Genomic DNA, 20,257 nt, shown 5'->3' on the forward strand with positions numbered 1-20,257 from the left:
TATCCAGCGATCGCGCTATATCTATAGCCTGTTTTAAGTCCAGTCCCTCCTTTTCAAACAGTTTCTGCCGAATATAATTTGAACTGAGGCCCGCAATAAGGGAGTCTCGAATCAGCTCCTCCGTGTACACGATGGCAGACATGGCCTTACAGTTACAGTCTCTGCCCAGTACTTTTAGGTTTAGTATAAAGTCCTCTAGTGACTCACCATGCCGCTGCGTGCGAGTAGTCAGAAGATGCCTGGCGTACACCACGTTTATTGGCCGCGCGTAGTGGGCCTTCAGGATGGTGCAGGCATCCTCATAGCTGGTGGCACCTTGGATAAGAGGGGAGACCCGATGGCTCACACAGTTTCGCAGGATTCCCAGTTTCATGTCTCCGGTAGCGGTTTCGGCTGCGGCTATGGCAGTGGATGAGTTTGCAATGAAAAATTCGAAGCATTGGAATCAGTGTCCGAACTGTGTGGCTGCGTCTGAGGCATGGGGGTCCAGATCCAAGCGCTCTGGTTTCAGGAGTCGATCCATCTTGGTGTTTTAGTGATTAAAATTGATATGCCATCAATGACTCAAAGACAAGGATTCAACTGAAGGCTTTTAATCACTAAGAACACAGCAGCATAGCAGGTCTTCCCACATCGGGTTCGTCTGGTAGTGAATGACTCATACAGCTCCTGAGACCTTTATATGGCAAAAGACAGGGGCGTAGCCAATACACACAATAGGAACAAAAGGGTGCGGTTCACACAATACAAGCAGGTAAAATACAAGCAGGTCTGATGAAGGCATATTTCATCACAGGGTACACGTTGATTTCGCTGGTCGATTTATGGACTCAATGTTTCTAATCGCTGTGGACGCCCATTCGAAATGGCCAGAGGTCATCAAAATGTCCTCCACCACCACGGAGAAAACTATTGCGGTCCTACGGACCATCTTCGCCAGGAATGGCTTGCCAGAACAGATTTGCTCCGACAATGGGCCACAGTTTGTGTCAGAGGATTTCCGGAGGTTTCTGAGGAATAATGAGGTGAAGCATTACACATCTGCCCCACATCATCCAGCCACAAATGGATTGGCTGAGAGGTTTGTTCAGACCTTTAAAAAGGCCACAAAGGCAATGCATAATGACGACATACCACTACAACACAAGGTGGATAATTTCTTGTTTGCTTGCCGGAATTCGACACATGCAGTCACCAACCAAGCTCCAGCCATAATGTTCTTCAACCGAAGGCTAAGATGTCACCTGGATTTGCTCAAACAAATCATAAGACGAGATGTTGAGGATAAGCAATTCCAGCACATAAATGAGAAGGCAACCAGGAGCTTCAAGATAGGGCAACCAGTCTTGGCCCGCGACTACCGAACAGAAAAATGGCAGCCAGGAACGATATGCACACAGCAGGGACCACTAATGTACACAGTGGACGTTGGAGAGAGCATCATGAGATGCCATGCTGACCAGATTCTAGAGTCACAGGAACAAGCCAAACCCATACCACGAGCAGGTGCACCTGGTAATCAACCCGAAGTACAGATTGCATCTACCTCAGAAGCAGTGGTATTGGAAGCTGACGAACCAACCAATGACAATGAGCCAGAATCAACTCCGCCGCAAGAACAGGATACTCGAGAAAGGTGCTATCCAGTCAGGATCAGGAAGCCTCCTCAAAGACTGAACTTATAAATGATTATTTCAGTTGATGTATATAGTACAGAGAAAATTGTAATTGTAATTAGTTATTATTTAGTTGTTAAATGAATGTTATGTACTGTTTATCCAAAAGGGGAGGAATTGTTGTGTATGTGCCTTTAAGAGAAGAACTGATTCTATACTGCAGTACTGGCAGTGACCACCCCTGTATATAAAGCCATAGCAGGCTTCTGTATTTCAGTCTTGAATTACTCTCTGTTCAGTAAATACCTGTTTTATTGTTCTCCTGCAGTCTGAGTATTATTGATCCTCGGACACTACAGACCTCAATGGTATTTTGAGGGAGTTTGGATTTAAGCTCTGCAAGGCCTGATCAGGGTCTTGTCTGTTGTGTATGTACCTTTAATGGAATAACTGGTCTCAGACTGCAGTACCGGCAGTGACCACCCCTGTATAAAAGGCCCTAGCAGGCTTCTGTAGTTTCAAATTCCAGGTTGTCTCCATTCAGTAAAGACTTGTTATAATCAACTCCTGCAGTCTGTGTCTCAATTATACACGGACATAATACTGGCGACGAGTAAGAAACGAACTTACCTGCAACTCGGCAGCACCTCAGACGACGTTATTGAAGGTCGAAGCCAGAAGAAAGAAAAAAAAAATAATCCAAAGAAACTCGAGAAACGGGCGTCGACCGTGGGCAACCGCCCTCCAAATCATCGAATTGAAAAGTGCAGGAGAGACTGTCGAGAGCCAGGCTTGGTTCTCCAGTCTGTGGTTTCCCAGCTAATCGGGCTGGCGGCAGGTAGTGCACTGATCCTTCCTGGGCTGCGGCGGGCTCGAGCTCGATCGGGTGGCTCTGCAAATGGCCGGGCAGCGAGTCGGGAAGCAAAGAGAGAGAGCGAGGGTGGAGCACACAGGGCGCGGCCAGTGCTTCGAAGCCGGGCAGTGTTCGGACCTAAGAAGAGGGAGGGAAGTGTCCCAGAGGGTCCGCTCCACGACGGGAGCGGTTCTTCAATTAACGGAGCAAATATTGAAGCGCGATAGAAAAATAAAAATACCGCGGAGAGCGGCGTGGCAGCAGCGATCGGGGAGGCGCGAAGACCATAGGGCGTCGCCATTACAGGATAGTAAAATAAATATAATCGCCAGCAACAGCGTTGGCAGCCGCGGCAGCGGCGGGAAAGTGCGGGAGGCGCCATCTTAACTCGGCGGGGAAGAAGGAAAAGCGCGGGAGGCGCCATTTTGATCCATCGGGGATGAAGGCAAAGCGCGGGAGGCGCCAACTTAGACTTTCAAGATGCCAAAGACTGGCGATATCACTGCCTTCGATAATGCAATAGAAGACTGGACCACGTATGTGGAAAGAGTCGAGGTATATTGCGAGGCAAACGAAATAGCCGACGAGAAAAAGGCATCGGTATTGCTAAATTTAATGGGCGCAAGAACGTACGGCCTATTGCGGGACCTGATTACTCCAGCCAAACCGAAGGCGAAGAGTTTTAACGAAATTGTTGCTATCCTACAGGAACACCTAAATCCTACACCGCTGCTGATAGCAGAAAGATTTAAATTCCACAGGAGAAATCAGTATAAAAATGAGAGCAATGCTGATTACCTTACGGAACTACGCAAGCTATCAAAGCACTGCCAGTTCAGAGCAGGACTGGCAGATACCCTACGGGACAAATTTGTCTGTGGACTCCTGAGTGAAGGAACCCAGAAGAGGTTACTCTCAGAGAAAGAGCTGACGCTAGATAAGGCTTTCAGTGTGGCAATATCGTATGAAGCAGCAGCAAGGGGAGCTGCGGAAATACAACAAAAGCCACAGGAATACGGCACCCATGAAATGACACGGGGATTTGCAAAATGTTATCGCTGCGGCAGAACAAACCATGACCAGAAGGACTGCTGGTCCAAGGACAAAATATGCAGGCAATGTGGAAAGATGGGACACATTGCACGAGTTTGCAGGTCTGGGAAGAAGACCAACGACAACAAAAAGGCTACGAAGGAACCGTACAGGAAAGTACAAAAGATGACGGACAGTAGTTCCGAAGACCAGATGAGCGATAGTGAATCCGGGAACAAGAGACTAAGCTGTCTCAAACTTCACAACGTAATCGCAAAAGAGGATCACCAAACCATTTGGGTCACCCTCACGATAGCAGGGTCCCAAGTCAAAATGGAATTGGATACAGGATCAGCTCTAACCGTCATGAATCGATGAGACTACGAGCGGCTATTCTCACACATACCCTTGAGAGAGACATCCATTGTCTTGAGGACGTATACGGGGCAAAAAGTATACCCCAGAGGAAAAATAAGGGTGCCTGTCGAATACAACGGCAAGAAAATACAGAAATTGTATCTCTACATTCTGCAAGATGGTGGACCACCGTTATTGGGACGTGAATGGATCATAAAGATAAGGTTAGACTGGCACTCCATTCAGGCACTGACGGTGGCTGGTAAAAAGGATGACGATGTCACTCCTGGACGATTGTCAACAATCTTAGCTGACGCCAAAGAGGCATTTCAACAAGAACTGGGCACTCTTAAAGGCGTAACCACCTCGATAAAAATAGAGGAGAATGCAATTCCCAAGTTTTTCAAAGCAAGACCGGTACCATATGCAATTCGCCCAGCTGTCGAGGCAGAGCTGGAGAATCTGGAGAATGCAGGCGTGTTATCTAAGGTAGACTGGAGCGAGTGGGCGACACCCATCATTCCTGTCATGAAGAAAACGTTAAACAATAAGTCTGAGGAGCCAAGGAAGGTTCGCATCTGTGGGGACTTCAAGGTGACGGTGAAACCAGTCCTTCACACAGTACAATATCCTCTTCCAAGGATAGAATATATCTTCGCCTCACTATCTGGAGGGAAGCGTTTTACAAAAATTGACCTAGCACAAGCATATTTGCAGATGGAGGTTGAAGAATCCTCTAGGAAGTATCTCACGATAAACACTCACAAAGGTCTTTACCAGTATAATCGACTGGTATTTGGAGTAGCATCAGCTCCGGCGATATGGCAAAGAGCGATGGAACAAGTCCTGCAAGGGATTCCGGGGACTCAGTGTTACTTGGACGACATCCTAGTGACAGGTGAAGATGACAGTGAACACCTTGCCAACCTAGAGCAGGTGCTCACTAGACTACGTGAACATGGGCTACGAGCCAATCGCCCCAAGTGCGAGTTTTTTAAGAAACAGATATCGTGTTGTGGCCATGTGATTGATGAAGAGGGGTTGCATAAGTCCCCTGACAAAATTGAAGCGGTAGTTAAGGCTCCAGCGCCTGGAAATGTGCCGCAACTGAGGTCATTCCTCGGATTGATGAATCAGTACCATAAGTTTTTGCCGAATTTGTCCACAATTCTGCATCCACTGAACGCCCTACAACGAACGGGAGCAGCATGGAAATGGAGCGATGAATGTAAGCGGGCCTTTCAGAAGAGTAAGGACCTAATCACTTCAAGAGAAGTATTGGCTCACTACAACCCATCACTACCGATAAGACTGGCATGTGATGGGTCTCCCTACGGCATTGGGGCGGTACTGTCACATAAATTCCTTGATGGTTCAGAGAGGCCGATAGCTTTTGCGTCACGCTCGTTAGCTTCAGCCGAGCGTAACTACGCCCAGATTGACAGAGAGGCCCTCAGCCTGGTGTGGGGGGTGAAGAAGTTCAATCACTACCTGCACGGTCAGAAATTTACTCTACTAACTGATCATCAACCTCTCGTCTCCATTTTCAACCCTCAGAAGGGCGTACCGATAATGACGGCACAACGGCTACAGAGGTGGTCCCTTTTCCTAGGGGCACACCAATATGACATCGAGTACAAAGGAACTAAACAGCATGGGAATGCTGATGGATTGTCGCGCCTACCGTTGCCGATGGTGGAAGAAGAAGTGGCAGTGGATCCAGTGGAGTTATTCCACTCGACTATAGTCGAATGTCTCCCTGTGACGAATGCAAACATAGAAAAGGAAACACGAAATGACCCGACACTCTCCTGGGTCTATGATTTAACGGTGAAGGGATGGCCAGCACATGGTGAACCACTACTGCCAGCATTCTCGCCGAGAAGAGAACAGCTGTCAGTGTGCAGAGGAACCTTGATGTGTGGATCCAGAGTAGTAATTCCACCCAAATTGAAGGATAGAGTGCTCAATGAGCTTCATGAGGGTCATCTGGGAGGGGTAAAAATGAAGAACTTAGCCAGAGCATTTGTGTGGTGGCCGGGAATCGATAGAGAAATCGAAGAGATGACCAAGAGCTGTACAGGATGCCAGAAGGTCCAAAACACCCCACCACAAGCCCCTCTACATCCATGGGAGTGGCCCTCATCTCCATGGCAAAGGGTGCACATTGATTTTGCTGGTCCCTTTATGGACTCGATGTTTTTAATTGCGGTGGATGCACATTCAAAGTGACCAGAGGTAATAAAAATGTCCTCAACCACCACAGAAAAACTATCACAGTCTTACGAACCATATTCGCCAGGAATGGGCTGCCTGAACAGATTTGCTCTGACAATGGACCACAGTTTGTGTCTGAAGAGCTCCGGAGGTTCTTAAAGAAGAATGGTGTTAAGCATTACACATCCGCCCCATATCATCCAGCCACTAATGGATTGGCCGAGAGGTTTGTTCAAACATTCAAGAAGGCTATCAAGGCAATGTGTAATGAAGATATACCCCTACAACACAAGTGGATAACTTCTTGTTTGCCTACCGGAATGCGACACATGCGGTTACCAACCAAACTCCAGCCATGATGTTCTTCAATCGAAGACTACGATGCCGCTTGGATTTGGTTAAGCCAAGCGTCAGAAGAGATGTGGAAAACAGGCAGTTTCAGAATATGAATGAAAGGCCGACCAGGAGTTTTAAGATAGGTCAACCAGTTTTGGCCCGGGACTACCGCACAGAGAAATGGCAGCCAGGAACGATCTGTACACGGCAAGGACCTCTAATGTATACCATGGACGTTGGAGAGAGCATTGTAAGACGCCATGCTGACCAGATTCTAGAGTCACTGGAAAACGTCAACTCCACACCACGATCTGATATACCTGGCGATGAAACCGAAGTACCAATTGCATCTACCGCAGAATCGGTGATATTGGAAGCAGACGAACCAAACAACGACATTGATCCCGACGCAACCTTGCCAGAAGAACCTGATATCCCAAAGAGGTGTTATCCAGACAGAATCAGGAAGCCTCCTCAAAGACTGAACTTATAATTGCTTAACTTCAACCAATGTATCTAGCAACCGTGATTGTGATTGTAATTAGTTATTATTTAGTTGTTAAATGAATGTTATGTACTGTTTATCTAAAAGGGGAGGAATTGTTGTGTATGTACCTTTAAGGGAATAACTGGTCTCAGACTGCAGTACCGGCAGTGACCACCCCTGTATAAAAGGCCCTAGCAGGCTTCTGTAGTTTCAGTTTCCAGGTTGTCTCCGTTCAGTAAAGACTTGTTATAATCAACTCCTGCAGCCCGTGTCTCAATTATACATGGACATAATATTGTCGTCTCTATAGACTTAAATCTGGGCCTTAGAACCACTGTCAGTAAACACTCCTTCTATACTTAACAATCTACAAGATGATATAGATATAAATATAAGTATAGGTTCTGTATCAACTCGTTAACACACTCGTTGGGCGCCATCTGAATGGGATAATTACAGTCCTAGCCCTTTTGGGCTATCCCAGATCAGGCGTATTCCCCAGACATTCACCCTCAACTTTATTAGAGATAACTGAATTCCATAAGACTGTGGCGGAGCCACCAAGGGTCTCAGAACAATTAGTAATAATCCCTTTAACTACAGTGTAGTGCAGCCGCGGACTGCACCTTTGAACTGCCTGTTAACTGTACTGTATTGTGTTTTCCTGCACTCCACGTGATGACGTCATGACGCCGATCACGTGACCACCAGTGGCGCGAAGAACGCGATGACGTCATGACGTCAGCTTCCAGAATCTTCCAGTAGTCGTCGAGTGCCTAGCAAGCTGATTAGACCTGTGTACCGTTTCTCCTGTAGTTTCCCTGTTAACTTCATTGTTCATTAAAACCTGTTGATTTGATTCGTTGAGTCGAATACCTTATTCAGTGACCCCGATCTCGTCGGACAACTTTCGTCGAGGATGAACACGAACGCCGTCGCCCTTAAACTGCCGCAGTTCTGGGAACAGCAGCCAGCAGCATGGTTTTTCCAGGCAGAAGCACAGTTTGCTCTCCGGGAGGTCACAGCGGATTCGACCGGTTATTATTATGTGGTTGCCGCTCTCGACAGTGCCACGGCCTCGCGGGTCGTCAGCATCCTTGGAAGCCCACCGGAGGAGGGCAAGTACGAAGCGCTTAAAGCCCGTTTGCTACAGGTATTTGATCTTAATAAGTCGGAGCGGGCACGCAAGCTTATTTCCAAGCCCGGCCTCGGGGACTCAAAACCATCAGAGCTGATGAGTCAAATGCTCACGCTGTTGGGCGCGGAACCCCAATGTTTTTTATTCCGTGAGCTTTGCTCTGCCAGCTACCCGAACCGGTTCAGGCGGCCTTGGCCAACACTGCCATCACAGACGGTGCTGAACTCACTGCAGAGGCAGACAAGATATTTACTGTTACTCAGCAATGTTGTGCAGCCACGAGGCGCCTTTCCCCCACGCGAGCGAAGCCCAGCCCTCCCCCAGCAGGATGGTGTGCGTACCACGCCCGTTTTGGCGCCAAAGCTCGATGCTGCCGGCCTCCTTGCAGTTTCCCTCAAGAAAACAAAAAAACTCCAACAAGCCCGCGTCCTCCCGGACGGACGACAAGGCCTGAAAAGCACGGCAAGTTAGCTATGGCGGCGGGCTCAGCGGGCAAACTCATTTACGTTACGGATTCCGTTACGGGCCGACGATTCCTGTACGACACTGGTTCAGAGTGCAGCGTCCTGCCAGCTTCAAAGCTGGACCTACTATCCGGCGGCCAGGGGCCTTCCCTCGTGGCAATAAACGGCGCTGCCATGCGTATGTTCGGTAAACGGATGGTAAACTTAACCTTCGCCGGTCAGCGTTTTGTCTGCGACTTTATTACAGCTAAGGTCTCACAGGCCATCCTGGGGGCTGATTTTTTCTGTGCCAATGGTCTGCTGGTCGACGTCCAACACTGCCGACTCATTAATGCGTCCACTTTCCACGCAGTGCCCTGCCACCGCAGCACCGCCATGTCCTGGTCGGTGGCCTGTGCGGTTCCGTCGCAAGACGGGTTTACGCGCCTGCTCGGCAAATTTCTGGAGCTCACCAGGCCTACTTTTTCAGCTGCAGGCACACGGCACGGGGTGGAGCACCATATCTCCACGACCGGAGCACCCGTTTACGCTCGGGCGCGGCGATTAGAAGCCAGCAAGCTGGCAGCCGCAAAGGCTGAGTTCCAGACCATGGAGCGCCTCGGGATCATCCGGCATTCGGACAGCCCTTGGTCCTCCCCACTGCATGTAGTACCCAAACCAGGCGGCGGATGGCGACCTTGCGGGGATTACAGACGCTTAAACGACGCCATGACACCGGACAGGTATCCTATTCCCCACATCCAAGATTTTTCGGCACATCTGGCTGGCAACTCTAAAGTGGATCTTGTTCGTGGGTATCACCAAGTTCCGGTGCACCCTCCAGACGTCCCCAAAACGGCAGTCATCACTCCGTTCGGCCTTTTTGAGTTCCTCCGCATGCCATTCGGTCTGAAAAACGCAGCTCAAGCATTCCAGCGGTTGATGGACTCTGTCTTACGGGACCTGCCCTTCATTTTTGTATATTTGGACGACATCCTAATAGCCAGCAAGGATACGACAGCTCACATGGCTCATTTACGTACACTTTTCGCCCGGCTCAGCCAACACGGCCTTGTTGTCAATCCGGCCAAATGCACGTTTGGAGTATCCAGTATTGATTTCCTGGGACACAGGATTACCCCAGAAGGCGCCGTCCCGCTAGCCACCAAGGTAGAGGCAGTTACCGCATTCCCGCAGCCTCACACAGTCAAACCCCTGCAAGAGTTCTTGGGGATGGTAAATTTTTATCATCATTTCGTCCCCAAGGCGGCCCGGTTAATGCAACCTCTGTACGAAGCACTAAAAGGAAAGTCGGGCAAGGATGTTCTCACTTGGACACCGCAAATGGACCAGGCGTTCCGCGATACCAAGGCGGCGTTGGCGGATGCAACTATGCTAGCACACCCACTCCCGGGCGCAACTGTTGCCCTCACTACGGATGCCTCCGACTACGCCATCAGAGCAGTTCAAGAGCAGTGGGTCGACGGGGGTTGGCAGCCGTTAGCCTTTTTCAGCCGCCAACTGCGCAAGAACGAGCGAAAGTATAGCACTTTTGACAGAGAGATGCTAGCCCTGTTTTTGGCCATCCGGCATTTCCGTTTCCTTCCAGAAGGCCGTCCGTTCACTGCATTCGTGGACCACAGGCCGCTCACCTTCGCCATGGCCAAAACGGCGGAACCTTGGTCAGCTCGGCAGCAGCGCCACCTCACGTTTATATCCGAATTCACAACGGATTTGCGGCACGTGTCAGGCAAGGATAATCTCATGGCAGATTGCCTTTCCTGGGTTCCAGTCCAGGCAGTCCACCTGGGCATCGATTTCATCGGACTGGCAGAGGATCAACTGGCAGACCCAGAGGTACAAACGTTTAGGACCACGCCTTCCAGTTGGCAGGTTGCAGACGTGCTGTTTCAAGCAGCAGGAACCACGCTCTTGTGCGACACATCCATGGGAATGCCCCGGCCCATTGTGCCGGTCGAATGGCGCAAGAAAGTATTCCAGGCAATCCACGGGTTATCTCACCCGGGGATGCAGGCTTCTCAATGGCTAGTGTCCCGCAAATTTGTTTGGAAAGGCATGCATTTGGACGTCCGGGACTGGACAAACAATTGCGTCGATTGTCAAAAATCCAAAGTCCACCATCACGTCAAGGCTCCGGTGGCCAACTTACCGGTGCCTGAGCGCCGTTTCGACCACGTTCACGTGGATTTAGTAGGTCCCCTTCCCGGATCACGTGGATTCACACACCTCCTGACAGTGGTAGACAGGACCACCAGGTGGCCAGAGGCGATTCCCCTGGCTGCTACCACCGCAGCAGACGTCGCCAGGGCATTTCTTTCATCGTGGGTGGCTCGGTTCGGGGTGCCATTGGACATCTCCTCGGACCCCGGTCCGCAATTCACATCAGAGCTGTGGAACACAGTGGCACAAGGCCTGGGTACCAAGCTGCACCGTACCACCGCGTACCATCCGCAGGCGAATGGTCTGTGCGAAAGATTCCATCGGTCTCTCAAAGCGTCCCTCCATGCCAGCTTGAGGGGACCCAACTGGGTGGACAAGCTCCCATGGGTGATGCTGGGCCTCCGGACAGCCCCCAAGGAGGATCTTCAGTCTTCATTGGCTGAGCTGGTTTATGGCCAGACACTCAGAGTGCCAGGTGACTTTCTCCCTCCACTCACCGAACCATGGTCTGCAGCTCAACAGCTCCTGCTACATCAGGAGGCGGCTAGGAATTTCCTGCCCATCCCAACCTCGCAGCATGACCTGCAGAGGCCTCACGTCCCGACAGAGCTCATGAGTTCGGACTATGTCTTTATTAGATAGGACGGTCACAGAGACCCGCTCAAGCCGCCGTATACCGGACCTTTTCGTGTCATCTCATCAGGGGAAAAGTTTTTCACAGTCGAAGTCGGTGGAAAGTCCGATACCATCTCTATCAACCGGCTCAAACCAGCCCACCTAGATCGGAGTGAGCCTGTCGTGGCTGCCCAACCGCCTCGCCGCGGCTGACCGCCGTTGGCCGCCAGACCAGCCGTGCACCAGCCCACCGTCGAACAGCCCGATTCGGCCTCAGACGCGCCTGCACCTCTGACTACCATTTCTGCCTCGCCCGAGACGCCGCTTCTGCCGCAATCCGGCACTGGTTCTTCTACTAACGCCCCGTTTCCGCTGCCTGAGTTTCGTCGCCGTTCGGCCAGGATCATTAAACCTCCTACTCGGTTGACAATGTCCGTTAAAGTGGATTCTGGGGGGGCGCCTGTGGCGGAGCCACCAAGGGTCTCAGAACAATTAGTAATAATCCCTTTAACTACAGTGTAGTGCAGCCGCGGACTGCACCTTTAAACTGCCTGTTAACTGTACTGTATTGTGTTTTCCTGCACTCCACGTGATGACGTCATGACGCCGATCACGTGACCACCAGTGGCGCAAAGAACGCGATGACGTCATGACGTCAGCTTCCAGAATCTTCCAGTAGTCGTCGAGTGCCCAGCAAGCTGATTAGACCTGTGTACCGTTTCTCCTGTAGTTTCCCTGTTAACTTCGTTGTTCATTAAAACCTGTTGATTTGATTCATCGAGTCGAATACCTTATTCAGATAGGAACCTCCATTCCTACAAGACGCTTAAATGGGTCTAAAAGCTCAGGCTATCTCTCCCTAAAGGAAAGGAATGACTGAAGATGTTACCGTCCACCAGATAGTACTTTTAATAAGCTGAACTAGACTGTAACCTTCTGGATATTATGTGGGTTCGGAATTCCCCCAGAATTCTGCAATTCCTTCCAAAAGAGTGTACAGAATTTGGGTTCGCGAGTTTATACAGAATTACTCTTTGAGACAATTCAAAAAATATATAGTTTTATTTAAGAGCTGACATTCAGTTAACAGCTGTTGAATCATTCGCAACATTAACAATTCAAAATACAGATAGCTTACATTTCTTATTTTTCAGAGATCCTTATTCTCAAATCTTTACTTCGTTACATTTCTTATTTCTTACTTATTTCTAAATCCAGAATATCCACCAAAATCAATTACTTTGACTTCCCGAGACTCATAATTAAAGACTTACAGAGATGCCTCTGAAGAGTTGAGAAACGCTTTGCCCATTCAGCGAGTTCTGCCTTTCTGTTGAAAAGGTCTATGTTTTATACACTTTTTGCATTGGCTTCTTCTTTGATGTTCTCTGCTGATGTCAGCTAATTGTCTTTATTGGTATCTCTTTTGAATGCTTTCTATTCTTACTGTCAATTCAACTATTGCATGCATAATTATTTCTCTACCTTTAGGTGTTCCAAAAACCATCATAAAAACAAGGACAGCAATGGTTTCTGTTTGATGCCATTTTTATCGAAGATTCTTCATTCATAAGAACATAAGAATATAAGAAATAGGAGCAGGAGTAGGCCAATCGGCCCCTCGAGCCTGCTCCACCATTCAACAAGATCATAGCTGATCTGATCCCAACCTCAAATCTACTTTCACTCTCCATCCCACCCGAACCCGTGTGACCTCCCGGGAGAGGCGAAAAAACAGATGAAAAACCCAATGGCCAATTTGGGAGAAAAAATCTGGGAAATTCCTCTCCAACCAATCTAGGCGATCAAAACTCATCCAGGAGATCACTCTGTCCCTGTATTTCCTGCAGTACTTACCTTCTGTAAGAGGTGATCTCCACCCCAGCCAGGAACAGGCCCAATTTACTCTTGAAGGATTCCTAGCTGGCAGCCTGTTCCCGAGGTCTCCACTAATCCCTGTGAATAGAACCATCTCCTGAAATCTAACAGAATTAGAACACAAGAAGTAGGAGAAGGGCCAGGCTACATGGCCCCTGGGCCCGCTCTGCCACCCACAGGGCCATGACCGGTCCGAACCTAGCCTCATGTCCGATTTCCTACCCGCTCCCCGTAACCCCTAATTCCCCTTACTTCTAGGAAACTGTCTATTTCTGCTTTAAATTTATTTAATGATGTAGCTTCCACAGCTCTCTGGGGCAGCAAATTCCACAGACCTACCACCCTCTGAGTGAAGAAGTTTCTCCTCATCTCAGTTTTGAAAGAGCAGCCCCTTATTCTAAGATTATGCCCCCTAGTTCTAGTTTCACCCATCATTGGAAACATCCTCACCGCATTCACCCAATCAAGCCCCTTCACGATCTTATATGTTTCAACAAGATCGCCTCTCATTCTTCTGAACTCCAATGAGTAGAGTCCCAATCTACTCATCTCTCCTCATATATCAACCCCCTCATCCCCGGGATTAACTGAATGAACCTTCTTTGTACTGCCTTGAGAGCAAGTATGTCTTTTCTTAAGTATGGACACCAAAACTGTATGCATTATTCCAGGTGTGGTCTCACCAATACCTTGTACAACTGCAGCAATACCTCCCTGTTTTTATATTCCATTATTGGCCTTCTTGATCACCTGCTGCAACTGCATAATAACTTTTTGTGTTTTGTGCACCAGGACCCCCAGATCCCTTTGTACTGCAGTACTTTCTTAATATTGGCTTTACTGGTTTTTAGCAGACATTGTGACTCCGTGCTGCTCCAAGTTTAATACAAACACAATGTAATTGCTTGGTGCATCTATTGAAGTTATATCTTCAAAGTCTCCTTGTTGGTATCATATGTACTATGTCTATGTTAAAGACACTTTGACCAGAGTGTTTCATGCATTTCTAGCTATCTCAATTGGTTGCATATTTAATCGTGTTTCCTGTCTTCCAAGTTTAACATAAAAACTATTTGACCAGCAGGTGTTTCTTTTACTTGATGTCATGTTTTCAAAGGCACATGCCTCTTTTAATGTTTGTGTTTCTGTTTTACGTGTTAGCTCTTAACACTTTAAACTGGGTCTTCTCATTGTGTTACCTCCAAACTCTAGACCTTTCGGAGGCGCCAATGGTTTGCTTCAATCTTTCATTGTTTTAGAATTTTTAACTAATTCCCATTTCAAAGCTTGTTTACAACTTTGTTATCAACTGATCTTTATCTCAGAAGCCTGTTCTCTGTTTACAGTCTGTCTCTGAGGTTTTACAGCTTGTGTCCCTGAGGCTTTAGATTTTTAAACCCAGTATATCATGGATTAATAATATCAGTATTCTGTTCATGTTATGGTGTATCTTTCTGAAATATGGCGTATTCCCTCACAAGTAAATGTGGGTCCCTTAGGGGCAGAAACAGGAGAAATTATAATGGGGAATAAGGAAATGGAGGGACACTAAACGAATACTTTGGGGTTGATTTTATTTCAGGTGCGGGGAATTGGCAGGTTCCCCGAATTTAGTGATTCTGACACGATTGTGAATGGGTCTGTGAGATTGATGCAAATTTAACACAATTGGCCAATTGATTTCCAGCGTGTGGGAAGCCTTGGCAATTTAATATTTCCAGTCAGAAAGTCGCAGAATATGACATCATCATTGCTGCTGCTTTTAGGGTCCACAGCAAACCTTGCTTCCTCTGCAGGCTTCCAACCTTCAACATTAAGATGGCACAGGAACCTGCAGGAGGAACGGTCAGCAGGAGGGCCAGATCTGCGCCCAAATTTGATGAGGCTTCACTACAGGCATTATTGGATGGTGCTAGGGCCCACAGGGTGGTCCTCTTCCCTTCTTCAGGGAGGAAGAGTCCTCCCAGCCAGACCAAGGCTGTGTGGCTAAAGGTGGCAGGTCAAGTCAACTCCTTGGGGCTAACACAAAGAACGTGGTTGCAGTGCAGGAAAAGATTCCATGACCTTCTTTGCACTGGAAAAGTAAGTACTGTATGATGTTTCCATCACCCTCAATCTGATCCCCATTGCCTTTCCTCACCGGCACTCAGCTTTAGCAATCTCTTCCTGCACATCCCACTAGACACTCACATCCACGCACCCTTACCCATTCCCTCTCTCTCTATGCTCACATTCACAGAACTATGCCACCATGCAGCCCTCACACTCCCTCTCACTCTGATGCATTGAACACAACTGACTACACACAGGGAGGGCCCTTGGTCTTGCAACCTCACTCCATCTTTGTCTCCTTCTAAGTATCTATGCTATGCAATCTCTGCACTCACTCCTTCATTCTCACTCAACCTCCACTTGTCTCCCTCATTGCAGGAAAAGAGAGCTCACAACAGGAGAGAGTGAGCCAGGACAGGAGGAGGGCCGCACTCATTTAGCCCAGCTCACCCCTGGGAGGAAGGCGTCCTGCAGATTGCCGGGGCTGACCGAGATGTGGACGTTGGGGAAGGACAGGCAGGAACATCCCCGCAAGCTGGTGACAGAATAGTTTTCCATCTCTCTCATTGGCATTGCATGAGTCGCTGATAATGATTCTGAAGCTACATCATATGGACTTATGATCATCTGCAAAATGCAATGTGCATGTAACCTTGGCATCACATCTCTAGCTTTTTCCTTGATTCCCCCACAGGACCATCAAGAGCCCCCATCCCCACGGTGCAGCAGGAACAGCCTGAGCAGCCGGACTCCTCAGAGGAATCTGCAACCTCTGAGGGTGCCGCGTCATCAGAAATAAGCGCACCCAGCACCAGCGCAGACACCCACACCTCGGTGGGACCTTCGGGACATAGAGTAGAGTTGTCACCTGGTGTATCACAGCTCACAAGTGAGCATCAACAGATTGTGGAGACAGGGACAGCAGTTGAGAGTCCTCGTCGGAGGGCGCAGGACTCTGCCAGCTCGGCTCAGCTGCATGTCGACCCTCTGCCTCTGGGTCCATCCGTAAGATCAGAGGTGATGGAACTCCAGGCACAGATGCAGGAGTCTCTGACAGGTTTTGTCTCTAGGGTCGCTGCGAGTGTGGAGCAAATGGAGGAGTCCATTGCGAACATGAGCAGAGCCTCTGTGGTGTCATTGGCGCATGAACGCATAAACACGGAAAGGATGGCTACCTACGTGGAAATGTTTGCTGCCTCCGTGGTAAGGCTGGCTATGGTAGAGGAGAGGAGGGCTACGGCCATGGAGGAGGTTAGTCGCCAGGGTATGGAAAACATGGTGAGTGTTCAAAATAGAATGACATCTCTTGAGGAGCGATGGGCATCTATTGAACAGAGAAACCTGACCTTCATGGAAGTCCTTCTGAGTAGGACTGCCATTGCAGATACTGGTCCCCATGGCCCCCCTGATATGCAGCAAGCTGCTCTCAAGCCACTTGCAGGCACTGAGGGGGACCTGACCCATGAGAGGGAGGTTGGTGGCAGCCCTCAAAGAAGTGGGGGCTCCTCTCCAAGTGCTCACACTTCCATGCCACTGCAGAGCCCTCGGTCAGAGCCCCGCCGGAGTACATACCCAATGGAGACAGAGGTCTCAACCCTTGCACAGCCACAGGAGCAGCAGACTGCTGGCGAGCCCTCACAGGCTCGCCATCCCAGAGGATGCCCGCCAAAGGTGTCGAGACAGGAGTAGCAGGAATGTGAGCAAGGGGCTTCCACATCTGCTGAAGCCACAGGGGAATCACTACGTAGGAGCACACGTAAGAGGAAAATAAAGCACAAATAGTCACAAGGGTAGTCACTTGGGTGAAATGCTGTGTATTTTGTGGAAATGCCATCAGTTGTGAGTTTTTCATAAAAATTCTGATGGCAACTTCTGCAGTTGTGGCGTGTGTCATTTCGCGAATGGGGCTGGAGGTCCTCCCATGCTCCTGGTAGATGCCTCAGTTGAGGAAGCGCTGAGTGAAGGTGGCGAGAGGGGTCTCGCAGGAGGTCACACTGGAGATGGGTGTCAGGCTCCAAACTTCCACAGCTGTGGTTATGCCTTCTAAAAGTTCCCCCAGACCTGAGACAACAAAGTCCTGCTATCTGCAAATGACGACTGATCAAATATCCTCTTTAATGTTGGACCTGCAGCTGATAGTCAGCAAGCCAATAGTGTTCACGCCAGGTTTCACAGGCGTCAACCCCACCAGGTGCGTTTTACATGGGAAAAGGGTTAAACAGGCAAGGGTCTGTTAAAATGGGATTATTAAGGCCAATCAGTGCTGTTTAAGGGCCTAAAGACCAGTCCCGCCTGTTGCAGGCGGGATTGATTCAGGTCAATCAGACACACCTAGGTTAAAATGGTGTGGAGGCGGGAACCAGGCCGGGGGGTGGTCGCAACCCCTAGGTTTTGCGATTTTAACCCCCCGCACGCCTAAAAGCCCGCCTCATGGCCCAATGAAAATCAAGGCCTTTGTATCTGTCTTCACGGTGGAAAGCACAAATAAAATTTAGGAAATAATGGGGAACCAAGGTTCAAGCAAGAATGAGGAACTTAAAGAAATTAGTATTAGCAAAGAAATTGTACTAGAGAATTTAATGGGACTAAAAGTCAACAAATCCCCATGACCAATTGGCCTACAGCCTAGGGTTTTAAAAGAGGTAGCTACAGAGATATTGGATGCTTTGGTTTTGATCTTCCAGAATTTCCTAGATTCTAGAATGGTCCCCGTGGATTGGAAGGTAGCAAACGTAACCCCATTATTCAAGAAAGGAGGGAGAGAGAAAACAGGGAACTGTGGATCAGTTAGCCTGACATCAGCAGTAGGGAAAATGCTTGAATCTATTAATAGGGGCATGGTAACAGGGCACTTAGAAAATCATAATATGATTGGGGAGAGTCAACACAGATTTATGAAAGGGAAATTATGTTTGACAAATCTGTTAAGAGTTTTTTGAGGTTGTAACTAGTAGGGTAGATAAGGGGGAACCATTGGACATGGTGTATTTAGATTTTCAAAAAGAATTCAATAAGGTGCCATACAAGAGGTTATTACACAAAATTAGAGCTCATGGAATTGAGAGTAATGTATCCAAGTTTGCTGACAATGCAAGTTAGGTGGGAAAGTAAGCTGTGAGGAAGATGCAAAGAGGCTGTAAAGGGATATTGGCTGGCTAAGTGAGTGGGCAAGAACATGGTAGATGGAATATAATGTGGAGAAGTGTGAAATTATCCACTTTGGTAGGAAAAATAGATAAGCAGAATATTTTGTAATTGGTGAGAGACTGGGAAATGTGTTGCAAAGCAAACAACCCCAGCCTATCCAGTCTTTCCTCATAGCTAAAATTCTCCAGTCCCGGCAACATCCTCGTAAATCTCCACTGTACCTTCTCTAGTGCAATCACATCTTTCCTGTAATGTGATGACCAGAACTGTACACAGTACGCTAGCTGTGGCCTAACTAGCATTTTATACAGTTTAAGCATAACCTCCCTGCTCTTGTATTCTATGCCTTGGCTAATAAAGGAAAGTATCCTGTATGCCTTCTTAACCACCTTATCTGCCTCTCCTGCTAACTTCAGGGATTTGTGGACATGCACTCCAAGGTCCCTCTGTTCCTCTACATTTCTCAGTATCCTACTATTTATTGTGTATTCCCTTGCTTTGTTAGCCCTCCCCAAATTCATTACAGGAAACTTTGTGCTACCCGGCACCGACGGGACCGAACTGTTGCCGTCCCATCAAAACTGCCAGACAAACCAGCGCTAATGTTGAAATATACGGAGATTTTGAGCTCCGTATCACAGAAATCACAGAAACCCCACCGTGTAGATAGAGGCCATTTCGGCCCATCGAGCCTGCACCGACACATATCCCACCCGATCCCTGTAACCCCTACACCAACACATATCCCACCCTATCCCCGTAACCCCACGTATTTAATCCCCCTAACACTAAGGGTCAATTTATCATAGCCAATCAACCTAACCCGCACATCTTTGGACTGTGGGAGGAAACCGGAGCACCCGGAGGAAACCCACGCAAACACGGGGAGAATGTGCAAACTCCACACAGACAGTCACCCGAGGCCGGATTCGAACCCGGGTCCCTGGCGCTGTGAGGCAACAGTGCTAACCACTATGCCACCGTGCTGCCCACCGTATCTGGCAACAAACCCTGTTGAACAGCTTCTAAACAGTCGGCCGTACCTTGCAAGCATCTCTGTAGCGTCTCTGTAGCTTAGCAACAGCTTCAGCGAGACCATGCAGAGCTTGACTGTTGAGAAAAAAGCAACGAAAAGAAAAAAAACTAACGAAACGGCTCCTGATTTTTGCCGGTGGCTCGAGCTTGCCAGACATTTAGCCTCCGGATAACACAAAGTTTCCTGTACTTCACACTTCTTCAGATTGAATTCCATTTCCCCCTCAGAATCTTATATGTTTCAATGAGATCACCTCTCATTCTTCTAAACTCTAGGAAATATAGGCCTAGTCTACTAAATCTCTCTTCATAGGACAATCCCTCATCCCAGGAATCTGTCGAATGAACTTTCGTTGCACTCCCTCTAAGGCAAGTATATCCTTCCTCAGGTAAGGAGACCAAAACTGTACACAGTTCTCCAGGACCTCACCAAGGACCTATATAGTTGTAGTAAGAATTCTTTACTCTTATACTCCAATCCTTTTGTAATAAAGGTAGTCGGGTGAAATGTCACTTCCTTAGGTAAGAATTAATAAAAAGAAGAGAAAATCCGTGTTCAGGGTCAGTTAGGCCCAACAGGGTTTGCAACAAGTCAGGTCTTGGCCTGACGTGAGAATGAAGATATAGCCTGAAGATGACCTGAAAGGAAATTAAACAAGAAGTGAATAACCCATCCACTATTCAGGAGGACATAGCAGGTTTTGTTGTTTCGTGGTGTTATGGGAAACATTGCAGGAGAATTGTTTTAAATGCCTGGAATTATTACTTTTGTTCAGTCGTGTGAATTCTGCTATAGTGACCAGCTTCTTGATTTATCATCGACCTCATCTTACCAGAGCGTTCATCAGTTCCACCTATTGAAAGACTGGA

Source organism: Somniosus microcephalus, chromosome 10, assembly GCF_052327205.1.
Source record: "Somniosus microcephalus isolate GS21.2 chromosome 10, FLI_Smic_1.0, whole genome shotgun sequence".
Lineage (NCBI taxonomy): Eukaryota > Metazoa > Chordata > Chondrichthyes > Squaliformes > Somniosidae > Somniosus > Somniosus microcephalus.